General features: G+C 42.8%; 1 protein-coding gene across 4 annotated transcripts in view; it reads right to left on the bottom strand.

Moving 5' to 3' along the window:
* The window catches only part of gse1b (Gse1 coiled-coil protein b), a 166884-nt gene that overhangs the window by 42217 nt on the left and 109471 nt on the right, over positions 1 to 15196 (bottom strand). Inside the window, exon 1 of one of the 4 annotated variants that reach the window (XM_085168066.1) lies at positions 4 to 3096. The exons of the other annotated variants lie outside the window; for them this stretch is intronic. The gene's annotated coding sequence lies outside the window, so the exon portion shown is untranslated. Of the gene's footprint in view, positions 1 to 3; positions 3097 to 15196 lie in introns of those variants that run through there. 4 annotated transcript variants of the gene reach the window in all.

The raw sequence follows: 15196 nt of genomic DNA on the forward strand, positions 1-15196 counted from the left end.
CACCGCAAACAAGTATGGGCTATTCCAGTGTTTATAAATTGGTTTTAAAAAGGTTTTAAAAAAATCTCCTTCCGTTAGCGGTGAAAGCGTTGATCCATCCTCCGTCGAGAACAGAGACCGTGCACTTTTGTTGTCACGCAGGAAGCTCCGACGCCTAGCGAGGCCACAGCGACGGAGCACAGCAGAGCAGAGCGCCGGAGAGAGGAGGAGAGAGGCGGCCGGCTGCCGGGAGCCGAGAGGAGGAGCTTCCGCCCGGCGGGGGCCGGACCACAGGCACACAGAAAGACTGGCAAGGCGGAGGGGGGCGGGGGTAGAAGCACCTGCTCCCTCCCCGTCACGCCCCCAGTCAACAGGGCTGACCTCGCATAGTCATCCCAGAGGGACAAGAATGCACGTTAAAGTCTTCACCAGGATGTAAAGGGTTAGACTACTTCCTGATCAGTTAAAATTAAATTCGCACTAAGTTATCCTGTGATTTAAATTTCTGTTTCGTATGTACGCATGCGTATGTATACTAATATCTAATCTTAGTATTAGTACCTTGAATAGTATCTTACGAAATACACTGATACAAAATAGATCACTTAATTTAATCACATAGTCCAATAAAACAGATATCATTGCTCTTTTGTTTTGCTAATTACCACTACAGCATGACAGCACAGGGTACAGTACTCTTTTGCACACATCTCTGTTTCAAATCTCCATATTTTGTCTCCTTTTCTGTCTTCATTTATTTATTTGTACTATTTGTATTTATATGTTCTATTTTTATTGTATATTTTAATCGGCATCTGTGGGTGGACAGCAAAGAAAGAATTTCATTGCACAGAGAAATGCCTTTTCTCTTGTGACACATGACAATAAACACTTTAAATCTTGAATCTTGAAAGTAGGTAATTTAAAAATGAAAGTAATTCCAGCAAATGTCCACAAGGGGACAGCCGTCCACAAAAAGCACACAGAAGCCTTTGCTAAAAAAAAAAAGCCTTTACCCCCGTCTGGCTTATCAATGGTTTTACTGTGGATTAGATACCAGCGACTGCACAGGCTGTAAAATCAAAGCCAAACTTGTAAACAGTAAAGACAGGGTGTTCTCGCAATGCCAAGGATGAAACTGAGGATTAAGCAGGTGATGGCTGGGGAGGGGAGAGGTCTGAGGGCCTTTTGTACATTGTGGTGTACACTGCTAATTTAGGGATGCACTGGATCAAATGTAAGCTTAATTCCGTATAGCTCATTTGTGTGTACTATTAAACGGTAAAGCACAGCAGAAAAAAAGCACTACCCAACACGCATGGCGTGCTCTGTCAGGCAGCATAACCCTCCTCTATGAGTGAGCGCATTTGTGCACCACATGTCACGTCTTTCATCCAAGTGATAGTGTATCATTCGCCTCTACTTGACCTGTAAGAGAGAGTGAGAGAGCAGGTAGACAACAATGCCGCACAGAGACTTCAGCCTTTGATGTACCTCTTGTCTGTTCAGCTCAGTTCTGCAGACACTATAAGGATCTCCTTTTCTGTTTAATTAGTCAAATAGACATTTGGGCATTAAAATCTATTTGCTGACTCAAAATGTTCAGTCAATTAGTATTTTTTATGGTCTTTTTTCAATCACTAATCACATATTAGCTATTAGACTTTAGTAATTTACTGTGATTAGTCATTGTTAAAAACGAATGAGTCATTATTAGAAGATAATCTCTGGCATCACAGTATTTGAAATATTCATAAATATGTTTTGTTCTATAACAAGCATCAGTGTGACTGCATTAATCAGTGAGAGAACAAAAGGATAATCTAATACATTTGAAAAAAAAACAAAACAAAACCGTTTCTTAATTCCTTTAGTCACAGGCCAACCTATTAGAAGCATGCAGAGGCTCATTTTGATGCGCAGTTTAGGAAACTATGTGATTTTACATATACACGAGTTGGAAATGTAGCTTTTTTTTGTGCCTCTTTCCGACCCACCGCATATTAATACAAAGCTGCAGTATTTAGCACACAGTGTAATTAACTTGTGTCCAAAAGAGTGTGAAACCAACTTCAAAACGCCTGCGCCATGTAAAACCTCCACCAAGTGGTTAAACGTTTATGTTTTCATCCACAGTGTCGGGTGTACACGAATACTTTTCAACAAACACACATTTGCCTTTTCTTAATTGCTACATCTTTCTCAGCTGCAGGTGTACTGCCGTGTAACTATGGGAGTCTGCAGGGCATTTCTGTTCTCCTCCTCCTTTCCTCTTTCACCAGCCTTTCTTCTTAACCTCCTGCACCTTCCTCCTTTGATACTAAACATCCCCCATTCCTACCATCCCTCATTGATTTGACTACTTGCCAGTTCACATACTCGCTCCTAACATCGCCTCCTCCTCCTCCACTTCTTCATTTTCTCTACAGCCTTTACTCTCCTATGCATTACTTCTCCTGTTTCTCCTCTCTCTGGCTCCCCATTTTGCTTTTTCTCTCTTGCTCTCTCCGCCTCCCTCTCTCACTTGCTCTCTCAGCAGCAGACCTGGCCTTAGGCATCGTTAGCTTAATTTAATAAAGGGGCTTAAGCTTTTGAGAGGCTTTTGAAGGATCTGACTGCTGTTACATTCATTACAATCTATCAGCCACCAGAGACACAGCCTTGTTGCATGGCTGAGAAAGGGATCGAGTGTGTGTATGTGTGTATGTCTGTCTGTCTGTGTGTGCGTGTGTGTGTGTGTGTGTGTGTGTGAACATGTGTGTGTGTGTGTGAACATGTGTGAGTATGCCAGTAAGGTTGTAATAATATTTGCTGTAATTATTAGAGCTATGATGGAGTCACACACCTTGTGAACTCTCAATTCACTTTTGGTCTACATCGTAAAGTGCCTGCCTGTATGCATATGTTTGGTGGAGAGTGGTGTCTGGTCAAAGAGATGCCTACCACTACAAATGCATGCACGCTTTCCTTCCCTTCGGCATCTTAAAAAAATTAAAAAATCTTCACCTCCTTTTTGAACTCCCTCAGTCCTCTCAACGACAAACGCCACAGATTCCCCCCCACCTCCTACTTCACCTCCATCAAGCTGACGACAAGTGGCAGCTCTTTTAGACTTCACCATAGAAAAGACTTCTGCCACCCCTGTGGACATTGTGCCTGGGTCCCTTTTTTAAACACTGAGCTTAATATCCAGACTATACTAGGCTTTGCCTCCTACCTCCATCACCCACACAAAACCTTAGCAAAGCAGCGATCTCAGCAAGCACAAAGGATGCAGGAGAAAAAAAAATCATCAGGCTTTGCATATGTCTGTGCATGTACAGGCATATGTACATATGTGCCTGTGTGTGAGAGAGCGAGAGCTGGAGGGCATATGCTGTACCTCTGGGGTGTGTGTTCCACATTTTTCCAAACCAGATATTAAATTAAGGCGAGAGATGTAATTAACATGCAGATCAGATGCCACACTGAGGACAGAAGGGGTCCTCAGTCAGTGACATATTAGACAAGAAAGAGAGAGTGATGGATGGAATGACAGATAAAAAAGAGGGAGAAATACAACATGTCCCACATTATTTTCTTCAGTTACTGACCTGCTGTCAGTACTGCATCACCAGAAAAACAGAAAGAAAGTAGATAGCCGCAACTAATGATTAGTTGACCAAGTAAGTATTTTCTTCATTAACTGAATAACTGGTTGCTCTGTAACATCATTTCAACAATTTGCAAATTATTCGGCAATTATGTTTTTAGGCAAATCAATTAAGGGAGTAGAGATTTCAGTCATTTTACTTTTATTTATATGTAGATATACCATGTGTTGTACAATAATACAAGATAAAATTGAAGTTTTACTCCAAACAGTATATAATATTGTAAAAAAAAAAAAATAGAAAAGCACAGTATTAGATATTTCTTCTTCTTCCTCTAAATAAAAAAAAAATGCTTTCAGACCAACTTTCCGACAGCACAAATCTAAACTGGAATCAGTGCTGCAAAAATGTGGAAAAATAAACAACCAAATGAAATGCTGAGAATAACAATAACACAGGGGGAAAAATCTGCCATGTTGCGGTTAGAAAACTGTGACCTCATGCATTATACGTCACTTTATGTACTGTCCTGTCTTGAAGGTGAGGCAAATCTCTGTATATGGCACTCTCCATCACTACTGGGGTACATCTGAATGAAACCACAAGTAATACTGGCATAGAAGTAGTCCAATATGAAGCCAGTATGTGACTGAATAGTGCTTTAGAAACAACTAAAAAGCACAACTGATTTCTAATATGCCAGCAACATACAGAGTCTTATTAGTGATATAGACCCAGCTGTTTTTTGCTGACCTTGCCTAAACCAGACTCCAGTCTCGTAAAGTATTTCCACTCATGCATATAGTTTGGTCAATTATAAATGCAAGGGAAAGGCCGTCTTTAAGCCTGTGCATGCTAGAGAAGACTTTAATGAGATTAGGGGAGGGATGCACGGTCGTCTCTTTTACATTTGCTTTACATGGCTGTAAATATGCTGCTTATCTGCTCTGCCCCTTATCATACATACATGCAGGCAGTGTGCATGTATGCAGTTCCACAGGCTCACTCTTAGCACACAGTAGAGAAGACAGGGAAAAAATGAAAAACTAAGGAATACATTTCTATATGTTGAAGAGACGTCGATTCAAACAGGAAGTAGGGAGGTGGTGTGTGGAGCGAGCATGCTCTGCTGTGTTCCCTCCTCACTCCCCTTCTCTGTGGGTGTCTGTATGTGTGTGTGAGAGCAACAGGGGAGTGTGGTGAGGCCTATTAACAGACGAAGTGGTAATAGGCAGGGGGAGCCAGGATGTGTCTAAGCCACTGACCTGCCCATTAGCTCTCTCCACTCCGCTAAGCCCTCACATCGATCACCCAGCCACACATCATTGATCTGGAAAACCAGGCACGAGCGCACCACTCAGACATACCCTCCGTTTCTCCAGCCTCTCTTTTGTGGTGTGTGTGTGTGTATGAGGAAGAGAGACGGATGATGCGTCTGCATGTGTGGGAGGGGGTTGTAAATGTGTGTGACTTTCTACGTGTGCACTAACCCGTGTGCTCTTGTGTGGTTTATCTTTATGGATGTTAGACAAGCCCCCGGGTCTGGGTGGACATACACATTCAGAGACACCTTTCATTAAACATGCAAAAGGGCAAAGGAATTTAAAAGCCTGCTGTTATATCATTCTTCCAATTATTCAAATAGATTCCACCTTCCCACCCCTCTGCTGTGTATAATTAACAATGTACACTCCTCGATTAACCACACTGGCATAAGCTAATTGTCAGCTGTCATTCTGAATGTTGAGAGACAGACACCCTAAACCCCTACGCACACACCCACACAAACACAGACGAGCAAAAAAATTTATGACGTTCATAAATGTTCATACAATTGTGTGAATATGTATTTCTACACTTAGTACACCTCCATTTCTTGTTAAGTGGGATGCAGGTCCCGCTCTAAATGCAGCAGAAGTTAATAAGAGCTGAATGTTTATGGGTAATACCTCAGCTGCTAATTAGATCAAATTGTTCCCACCTCGCTGTTATTGTAGATATGAAACCTCTCTGCCTGTTCCTTTCAATTCAGCAGCAGACAGAGGTACAACAATATTTATTTTCTGATAAAGACACAAAGAAACCAAAAGAGAGGGATGAAGGCAAAGTACCAGGTTAAAGGCATTATCATTTTACTGAAGGGAATAGTAGAGGGGGAGGGGGTACAGAGGGAGGGCGGGAAGGAAATGAAACGGAGCATCCAAAGAGAAAGTGTGGAAAGGAAAGCGCTGGGATCAGTACAGATGGAGACATGCATGCATGTCAGGCAGCAGCAGATGTGCTCGTGTGTTTCGGAAGAAATAGCAAGAGGAAATAATAATTAATAAATAGGGAGATAGAAGAGGTGCACGGTGAAGAATTGTGTCTGAGCCGTTTTTACATATACAAACACAAACAAGTGTCTTGTAAATTTATGCAAATGCATTCTAACAGACAGCACAACAATCACTGGTACTATAGCGCCGTAGGTTGCCATACAAAAGACAAAAAACACAAAACATTGATATAGATGAATCAGCCTTTAGCTCAGAATACTTTACTCCAAGCTTTGAGGTGACACTCAGGTTGAAAGTAAGCTGTGATACCCCTTGTTTTTAGTTTGTACGGATTCAAACATAGGAATTATGTAAAGGAGTTTGACCCATTTGAATGAAAGAAAACTACGAGTGCTATGTCTAATTACAAATTATTTTGCGAATTGTGTATCATTTTTTAAATGCAACATAACCTACTAAAAGCTGGAATCTTTTTCTCATTATCCCCACCCTCTTCCATACACCCACCCCGCTCTCCTCTCACCCACCCCTGTAAACTTGTGCACCCTCAAACAGATGGCACAGGGATGATGAAAGCCAAACCAGTTATTTATCTAATTATGACTTACCACTTAACAGCATAATCTCCCCCTGCAATTGTGAGGTATTCAAATAGGGGTGATTAAGGGGGTTATGCAAATCTAAACAAAATGCCTGCAGTGGTGTTAGTATGAACAAACCAGCATGTCCACTTGAATGATCCTAATATAGACACGCTGCTAAGTTTTTAAGTGCTGTTTCTCAGATTGTTATGGTCAACGTGTCCACAAATGTACAGTATACCATGATATATGGAGCAGTAAATGTACAGGATATGAATAAACGGAGAGAGAGAGAGAGACAGAGAGATTTGGCAAAAGCCAGGGTGAATTCAAGCCCTTGCTAATAGGGTAATTGCATTGATTTCCATTTAGCTGCACTCTCTGATGTTATTTACAGCATTTAGCCCGGCAAACAAGCCCTCTCTCCTCTCTCTGCTCCGGGTTTGCTTTTAACCAGCTGTGACATGCTGTCAACCCCTTTTCCTCTGCCCTCTGTCCCCTTCACCCTTTTCACAACTGCCAAAAAGCCAAATACATTATTAGGCCATTAATACCAGTCATGCTTACTAGAGATGGACCGATCCGATATTACGTATCGGTATCGGTCCGATACTGACCCAAATTACTGGATCGGATATCGGTGAGAAATAAAAAATGTAATCCGATCCATTAAATATCAAAAAAGCACCTCACAAAACTTGCTACACGGCGTAACTCGGCTCATAACCGTAGCACGTCGCAGCAATATGCATCACGTGATAGAGAGGCTGTGTGTATTTGTAGCCTCACTAGCAAACCAGCATTTCATCTCCGAGGAAGTTATCCCAGAGAGAAGTAAAGCAAGTGTGTAAGTTCATCTCTGAATGTCTGTAAAGCATTCCCATGTTAAGCTTAACAACAGATATTAGGAGCGACTGCCTCTCTCTCTCTCCTTTTGCTACTTCAATCGTGAAACTGCTTAATGATCAGCTGATCGGCTTTTCTGTCGCGAGTCCGTCTCTCTTCTTAGTTTTTGGCCCACTTCTCACCAGAAAGAGGAAACCAGCGGCTGAACAACAGCAGCACGTTTAAGCTTGATAAGCTGTTGTTAGAATTTATTTAATATTACTTTCTACACCAGGATCCTTTTCTACGCAGCTGACGGCTGGTAACTGTGCAGGGGCGGATCTAGCAAAGTTTAGCCAGGGGGGCCGATAGGGCATGAACAGGGAAAAGGGGGCACAAAGACATACTTTTCTTTCTTATTCTCATTTAAAATGTCTAGCTTTTAATAAATAATTATCTGACTCTTACACCCAAAGTTTTAATCTGATGTAAAATCTATAGAAGTCCATTACTGTATATAGTAACTGTTAAGTCTAATATACCCTAGTAAGCTATAGTACCTTTTCCTTTGGGAAGATACCATCTGTGCAGTCTGCAATTCTGTTGAAGAAAGATGTTGAATCTATTTAATTATTCTTGAAAAATAATTTATTTCTGTGCATTTTTCCCCCTGCATCAAATTAAATTTGATTACATCGATTAAGCATCATGAGGTGGAGGGTGGTTTGTTTGTTTTTTGCTGGGAGTTTGCAACCCTATTAGTTAGGTTGCTTAATATTTCTGCTAAGTACTCTTTAAAATACCATAATAGGAAGGATTGAGTAGGTTTAAGTTTATTAGATTGATCAGTGTTGCTGAACTATGAAATATTTTGGGCGCAGTGTATTTTTTATTTTTATTTTTTTTACATACAGGTATAACAGAATAGTTTTAGTGTTGTTATTTATTTAAACTTGAGTATAAACTTATACAAAATGCAGCAAGATATTAAAAAAACGTTTTATTGATTAAAAAACACACTATATCGGATTCATATCGGTATCGGCAGATATCCAAATTCATGATATCGGTATCGGTATCGGACATAAAAAAGTGGTATCATGCCATCTCTAATGCTTACACATCCCTCCAGCCCCCTCCCTCCTTATTTATTCCAGTATTGCAGTTCCTCCCTCCCCCTCGCTTCTCCTCTCAGGCCTGCTGGCATGGCCGCTGAGCTGCTTTGAAGTGCCCGTGTTTATCCATTTGGTCTGAGATGTGGTTGTGTGTGGTGTGAGGTGGTCAGAGGGTTTTTTTTTTTTTACCAACCCCCTCGACGGACCAAATGTCAAGGTCTTCCAAGCGTTAAAGTCAAATCACGCTTTTCACTCAAGGTGTTCTGGAGGCTCCCATCACAGCTGAGATGCACCTCCTCATTGTGGTAATAGCTGGTGCAAGAAGTGTTTGTGCTTCTGTCCGATTTGTTCTCTGTATATTTGTTACAAGCATTGCTACCTGATGCTGAAGATCTGTTGTGCTAAAGTAAAAGAAAGTCTTGTTTTCATAATGCTAGTCAAAGCTGGATTCCTGTGCAGACTCTGGCATCGCTGTAAAACAAAATGCATGAGGAAATGTAAAAATGATAATGGGGCTTGTGCTGTGACAGATGGACGGATTCAAATTCGACAGCCTATAGGAGTCTGTCTTTTCTCACCTGTCTCATTTGTTTCACACAATAGACTTACTATATGAGGAAATGAGTGTGAGAAAAAGGGCTGGCACTTTATTAGCATGCAGCAGACAGAGCATTGTATTAGTGCTGTATTAATGTGGTGGTCACGTCTGGGACACAGACAGACTGCATTAAGCTCATCATCCCTCTTCTGCACACATCAAGGACTCAACCAAGACCTGCAAGCTACCAAAGTAGTTAAAGAGCAACAGGATTTGTGGAACATCTCCAGCCACTGATTTTTGTGCTTTAACAATGCGGGAGGATATGCGGTTGCTATGTTATTATAAGCATAATGTATATAAGAGTGTACTGTGCGTTCAAGGTGAACATATGTGTTCTGAATCTTGTATTTGTATAGTGCTTCCTCACATATGACTCACTTCATTCACTTCGAAGGACTGCGTAGGTGGCATAGTGGCTTCATATTAACACCACAGAAACACTAGTGTGCGTGCAATACATATATGTGAGTTCAGCATATGACATTAAAGCTTACCTAAAGCATACTGCAGTATCATCAGTTCCTGCACATTTTGTCATTCCCTTTCCCTGAACGTAGCAATGTTAGCAGGGTTGTAGCGCTCCAAGCCAAGTTCATCTGCATTCAATTTCACAAAGGCAGGAAAAGGCCAAGAAGACTACCAGCGGTCATCCACTGAATATGCTGTTTGCAGGTGTTGTAGCCTTTACTCAGTAAATTAAAGATGGTACAGTCAAAGGCAGAGGTAGTAAGATACATTTCTTTATGCTTGCTCTCTTTACTTGCTCTTTTACCACCTCTTATTATTTCACTGACTGTTGCAAGTCTATTAGCATCCACCATCCGGTCAGTGCAGCCATCTTTCATATCTACCAGTTCTCTTCCCTTGTGTCTCTCTTTGAGATTTTGAATTAGCTTAGATAATAAAGAGGAACAAAACAAAACAAAAAGATTATGCTTTATAAAGAGACACAAGGCCCATGGTGAAGCATCATGTGCCACTGCTCCAAGTCCTGCTATGACAGTGCTTTTACGAAGAAAACGGTGGTGTGAGAGCAAGTGAAAGTAAAGATCATTATTTTGCACTTTGTTTAGGTATGTTTTTCTCCCTTGCCTCCACTACTTTCTTTCTCCCTGGGGTTCAAACTGCAAAAGTGAGCACCCTACTATAAGACGATAAGGAAGGCTAAGGCGCTTGTATCCTTGCAGAACACACACACTCAGAGGGATAAGCTATGGACTAGTACGGATTCTTGATACACATAAACATGGAGAAGCAGACGTTACAAAGCACAAGCTCTCATCTCACTGCTAAGCAAGCAGGGAAAGGAGGGAGGGAAGATGAGGAGGGAATGAAAGGATTTAGTCTTCATCTGCGGATGAACATGCCATCTCCTCCTCCCTGTTAGCACAGATTCCCTTGCTTCCCTTTGCCTCTAATTGCCAATTCAGCCCTCCTTTCAGCTCTGTCAGTCTGCCCTCAAAACACCCACTGTCTTTGGACAACTGGGTTACTGATGACTGATACATGAAGTGTTTGGTAACACTTTACATTCCAAAGCAACATAAGCTATGGCTATGAACATTGGAAACACATTCTTTAAGCCAAGCACGCGCTTCGCACTCCTCCGACACACTTTCTTTGCATGCAGATGGTGTGTGTTTAAAGCCAGCAGGGCAAGGCCGCGCATGCAAGAGTATCTGCGATACGTGTGTAAATGTGCGAGCGTACTGGTCTGCCTATGTGAGTGCTTGACGTCTCACCTGGGGGACAAGAAATTAACACGAGCAAATTTTACAGCGTTCATTCCCGTTTTGCTGGTAACAAGACCATCTGCTAACCATACTGCCCCACACAGGGAGGGAAAAAGGAGAAGCGGGCTGCACTGAAATCACTCCCACAATCCCTTTCTCCCTCTCTGTCTCTCTCTCTCTCTCTTTTTAGCTGCATCCGATCCACACTCTCTCTAGCACGGTGAGGGGCAGAGATAACACCTCAAGGCCATGGTATTGCTGCCAGCCTTTAAACCGCTTCGTCTCCCTCTGCCCTGCTCTCTGTGGTTTTCTTGATGAAAGAGAGGAGGCAGATCAGAGGAAAACATGGCAGTCCAAACACTTGAGTCCACGGCCAAGGCTAAAACCAGAGCACAGAGTCACAGCCCCTTCACCATCCACTTACAGCACAGACTTGTGGACACCCATATATATGGGGAAAAAAACCCCACATGTGCATACACACACCTTTTATTTATTTATTTTTTGGGCACTTACGACATCCACAATACTGCATGACCGCACCAGCATGCACAGACATGAAATTCTTTGTGTGCACGTGTATGTGTGTATTAGGATAACAATGGGCTCCGGTGGGCTGTGATAAACCTTCTCTGACGGCGGCTTAATGAGGGCACTGCCTTTTGGCTCGTGCGTGTGTGTCAGTGTTGAGGAGCCAAAACACAAAGACCCTGATTAATAAACTCTTAAGTACACAGGAAACGCATATCAATTTCTCTTCTGTTCAGCAGGTTATACATGTCAAGTTTTTTGATTCACTAACATGAAAAATGAAAAAAAAAGTATCCCCTTGCTTTCCACTGCTCGCATTAGTACTGCTACTTTTTAGTAAAAACTCTCGGAAGTGTTTTGCTCACAGCCGATAATGACAGAGGAAAAGAGAGAGAGTGAGAGGAATACACTGATCTAATTAGCAGCTAGTTAGCAGCAAAACAGTTGAGTCCAATTAGGAGGTGTGTTGTAGCGCATGTAGTGAAGAGTTTAAATGCAATCCTGATTATCAACACTGTTTATTTGTTCTTCTACCGGGAGACTCACTTAGTGCATCTGACTGATAGATTTAGACAAACAGGGTAAAGAGAAGAGCGAGTGTTTATTTTAGATAGAGGTTGAGTTAAGCAACTCGGTGTGTGTGTGCATATGTGTATGCCCAAGGTTTGAAGGGTCGTAGAGTGAGTAAACATTTGTCCTTCTATGTATCCACCTGTGTGCTTGCATGCATGAGTCTCCATTGTGAGAGAGCACACTCGGAATCCCGTTATTATCCAAAATTTGAAGATACCATTTCCAGCAGCCCCAAACTCGGCTTTTACTGTCACATACCACAAACACACCCTGCCTCCCTTTCTCTCTTGCTCTCCCTCCCGTCCTTTTGGCAGAGTCTCCCCCTGCCGGCAGGTGCACACTCCGGTGGCAGCCAAAGTGCCAACCTGCCCTCCATATGCCCGCCTCCGCAGTGCCAGCTTACTCTTGCCACTCCCCACCAGGATTCAGCTGGCCAGCCCTCCCCAAATCTGTTCCCACTCCCCAACACTCACCCTCCCTTACAGCATCCACCCCTAGACATTCTTCAAACACACACACACACACACACACACACACACCTAACCTCCTCTTGTCTCGCACAAAGACATGAAGCACTTTTGGCAGCCTACTCACATTCACTTGTCTTATCTTTCCTTGTGCTTTATCTTCCCCCTTCAGCCCTTTTCTCACCTTACACTCTGCGTTACTCTGACCTTCATCTGCTCTACTCCCACCTCCTGAGCAACCCTTAGTTGTCGCGCTCTTTTTTGAGACCTCCCTTGACATAATGCCGAGAGACCGGAGCAGACACTCACAGAACAAGAAGCCAGGCCACATCAATCAGCGCAGGAGCGTATGACGACCGCGTGTCAGATCGATGCATCATCCTTCGACTGGTTGTACTCTGGGATTTATCGGGGAAACCAGCGTTGTAGGGCAAGTTTTACTCCTAGCAAGCTACTCTGGTTTGTACTGGGCTCAAGGCACCGACGCATGGTGTGAGTGTTTGAAACGGAGCATGTTTATATGTCTCCACTCACTTAGAACTGCTCACATAACCTTGTCTGACCGTTCAGCTTGTTCAGTTTTCCCTCAGGATGCGAAACAACCCCCATACCCTCTGACACCAAGCAACCAAATAAACACAAGTCAACGCATAAACACACAAACAGAGTGCCCAAAGAACTGGATGTGAGAGGATGAGCTATATCCCCCCCGCCCCTTTTATGTTGTCATCAAAAAGAAAAAAAAAAGGCATCATTTCTCAAACACATATTGTTCAGCCACATGGACAAACAACAGCGCAGTGTGTGAGATTTATACCCAGCTATAACTGCTGTGCTATTTATTTTGTGGACCCTGTAAGGCTTCTATAAACACAGAGTGATGGAGCGGTAATCCTGTGCCCTCTCCTCATTACTCCTCCTGCTGAGGAAGTCATCTGACCGGCCCCGAGCCATCTATTCAGGTCACAACCATCATCTATCATCCATCATCTAGTCTCTCCCAGTCTCTCTGTCGCATGCTCACTCACACACAATTCAGTGTGTGACGTTAGTTTTAATGTGGCATTTTAGACCCTGTCAGCGAGCACTTGCCCAATGCCAAACCACCTTATAAGAACCACAAAGAGCGAAGAACTGAGAAAGTGAGAGTAGCTACGGACAGGGACAAGAGAGGACAAACAAAGAAAGAAAAATGAAAGTGAGAAAGAGAGAGACCTTGCCTTGAGTTATCTCCCATCTTTAACGGGATGTGATGAGCTCTCGTCATTCTCTTAATCTATCTCCCATGATTCAATTCCATTTCCTGTGTGCCGAGAGGCTGGCAGCATGGCACCAATCAGACACACAAAGAAGCACACACTCACAAACACAATCTAAAAAGAAAAAAAAAACACTGCATGAAAAGCAGGAGGTTATTCATTCACTACAACATTTAATGTACCATACAGCACGTCCTGCTGATCCGGTGAGGTCACTGGCTGTTCATTCTTAACCCTTCCAACACTCACATATGGTGACACAGGCACGTACCCTGGACCCAAGAGATGAAAGGGGCACCGACACCCCGCCTAACACCTGGCTAAGAGGGAGGCAACTGAACAGCATATGCACAGAAAGCTGGTAGCAGATACTCATCTAAGAGGAAAGTGAGAAAAGACTATGTTGCAAACTACATCTAGAGAAAGTAGCTGTATGTCTATATAGGGAGGACAAATAACTGACACAACAAAGAGAAGGAGGAGGGGTTGGAATGGGCAAATTGCATTTTCTTCATTTCTTGCCATAAGTGAAGGGGTTGCTTTGATGGTTAAGCTCTGAAATCCCATCGGCTAATGATTGGAAAGCTGTCAGCTTAAAAGGCTGCCCTCACCCACCACAAGAAACACATACAATGATACACACAAATACACACTGCTCTACGGAGCTTCAGAGTAGAAAAATAGCAGTTTCTTTATTACCCTCTCTCTGGGTAGCACGGTTCCCTCTTTTCCCCTCCTCTTCCTCATAAATCTTAGCCTCACACACTCCTAATTACCACAGGAAGTGAGGGAGGATTACCCTGCTTCTCCCCTAACATCATCTATCTCCTGCTTTGTGCTTGTTCCTCCACCGACCATCCATTTATGGTGCAGTTAAAAGGGCAGGGAACATATGAGATCATTGACATTTGTCACCTCTCAGGTGTGAGTATATTTGTAACTGCGTAGCCGTGGAAAAGAGGCCGTTTGCGTTTATTCAAATCATTCAGTGAGAGGACCTGACTGCTCAGACTGGTGTAGCGAGCAGGTGGTCTGGCAGGGAGGAAGTGCGCAAGATGTAACCGAACCTTTACTGCACTGCAGAAGATAGTCATCTGGCAACCGATAGATCTTACCCACTGTCAGTCTGTCTGTTTATCTGTATGTGAGGAAGGTTATGCAACTTCGTGCATCACCCTTCTGATTTTATGGTAAAGTTTAGAAATACAGATTACATTTAAGCTATGAAAAGATCTGCATCACCAAAATAAGTTTTTTCAGAAAAAACTTTGGTTAGACATTTTATGTTGATTTTGATATCTGCTGTATATGTTCCAGAGGTTAAAGCAATAGATCATCAACTCTAACCTCTGGAGTCAGAGTTGTGTCCAGCACAGAGTTATAATGCTTGCTCTGTCAACAGTCATAAAGCGCTTGCACAAAAAGTCAAGTATGTGCTGCAGGTTAAAATCAATAAAAGGCTCTAACCTTAAAAAAAACCCCTCATACACTCTTCGACCTTCTTAGCACCATCTTTCTCTTCACACCTGCCTCCTTTAGTCAGTCTGTCTAGCTAACATGGTCTGGGTGAAGTGGCTAATGCAAAACACATTTTTTAGCCACCTGCCATTAGGTGGGAAGCTGTCAATACACGCACTTTATAACCTGTGCATGAAGATATAAT

Source organism: Neolamprologus multifasciatus, chromosome 1 (genome assembly GCF_963576455.1).
Source record: "Neolamprologus multifasciatus chromosome 1, fNeoMul1.2, whole genome shotgun sequence".
Classification (NCBI taxonomy): Eukaryota; Metazoa; Chordata; class Actinopteri; order Cichliformes; family Cichlidae; genus Neolamprologus; species Neolamprologus multifasciatus.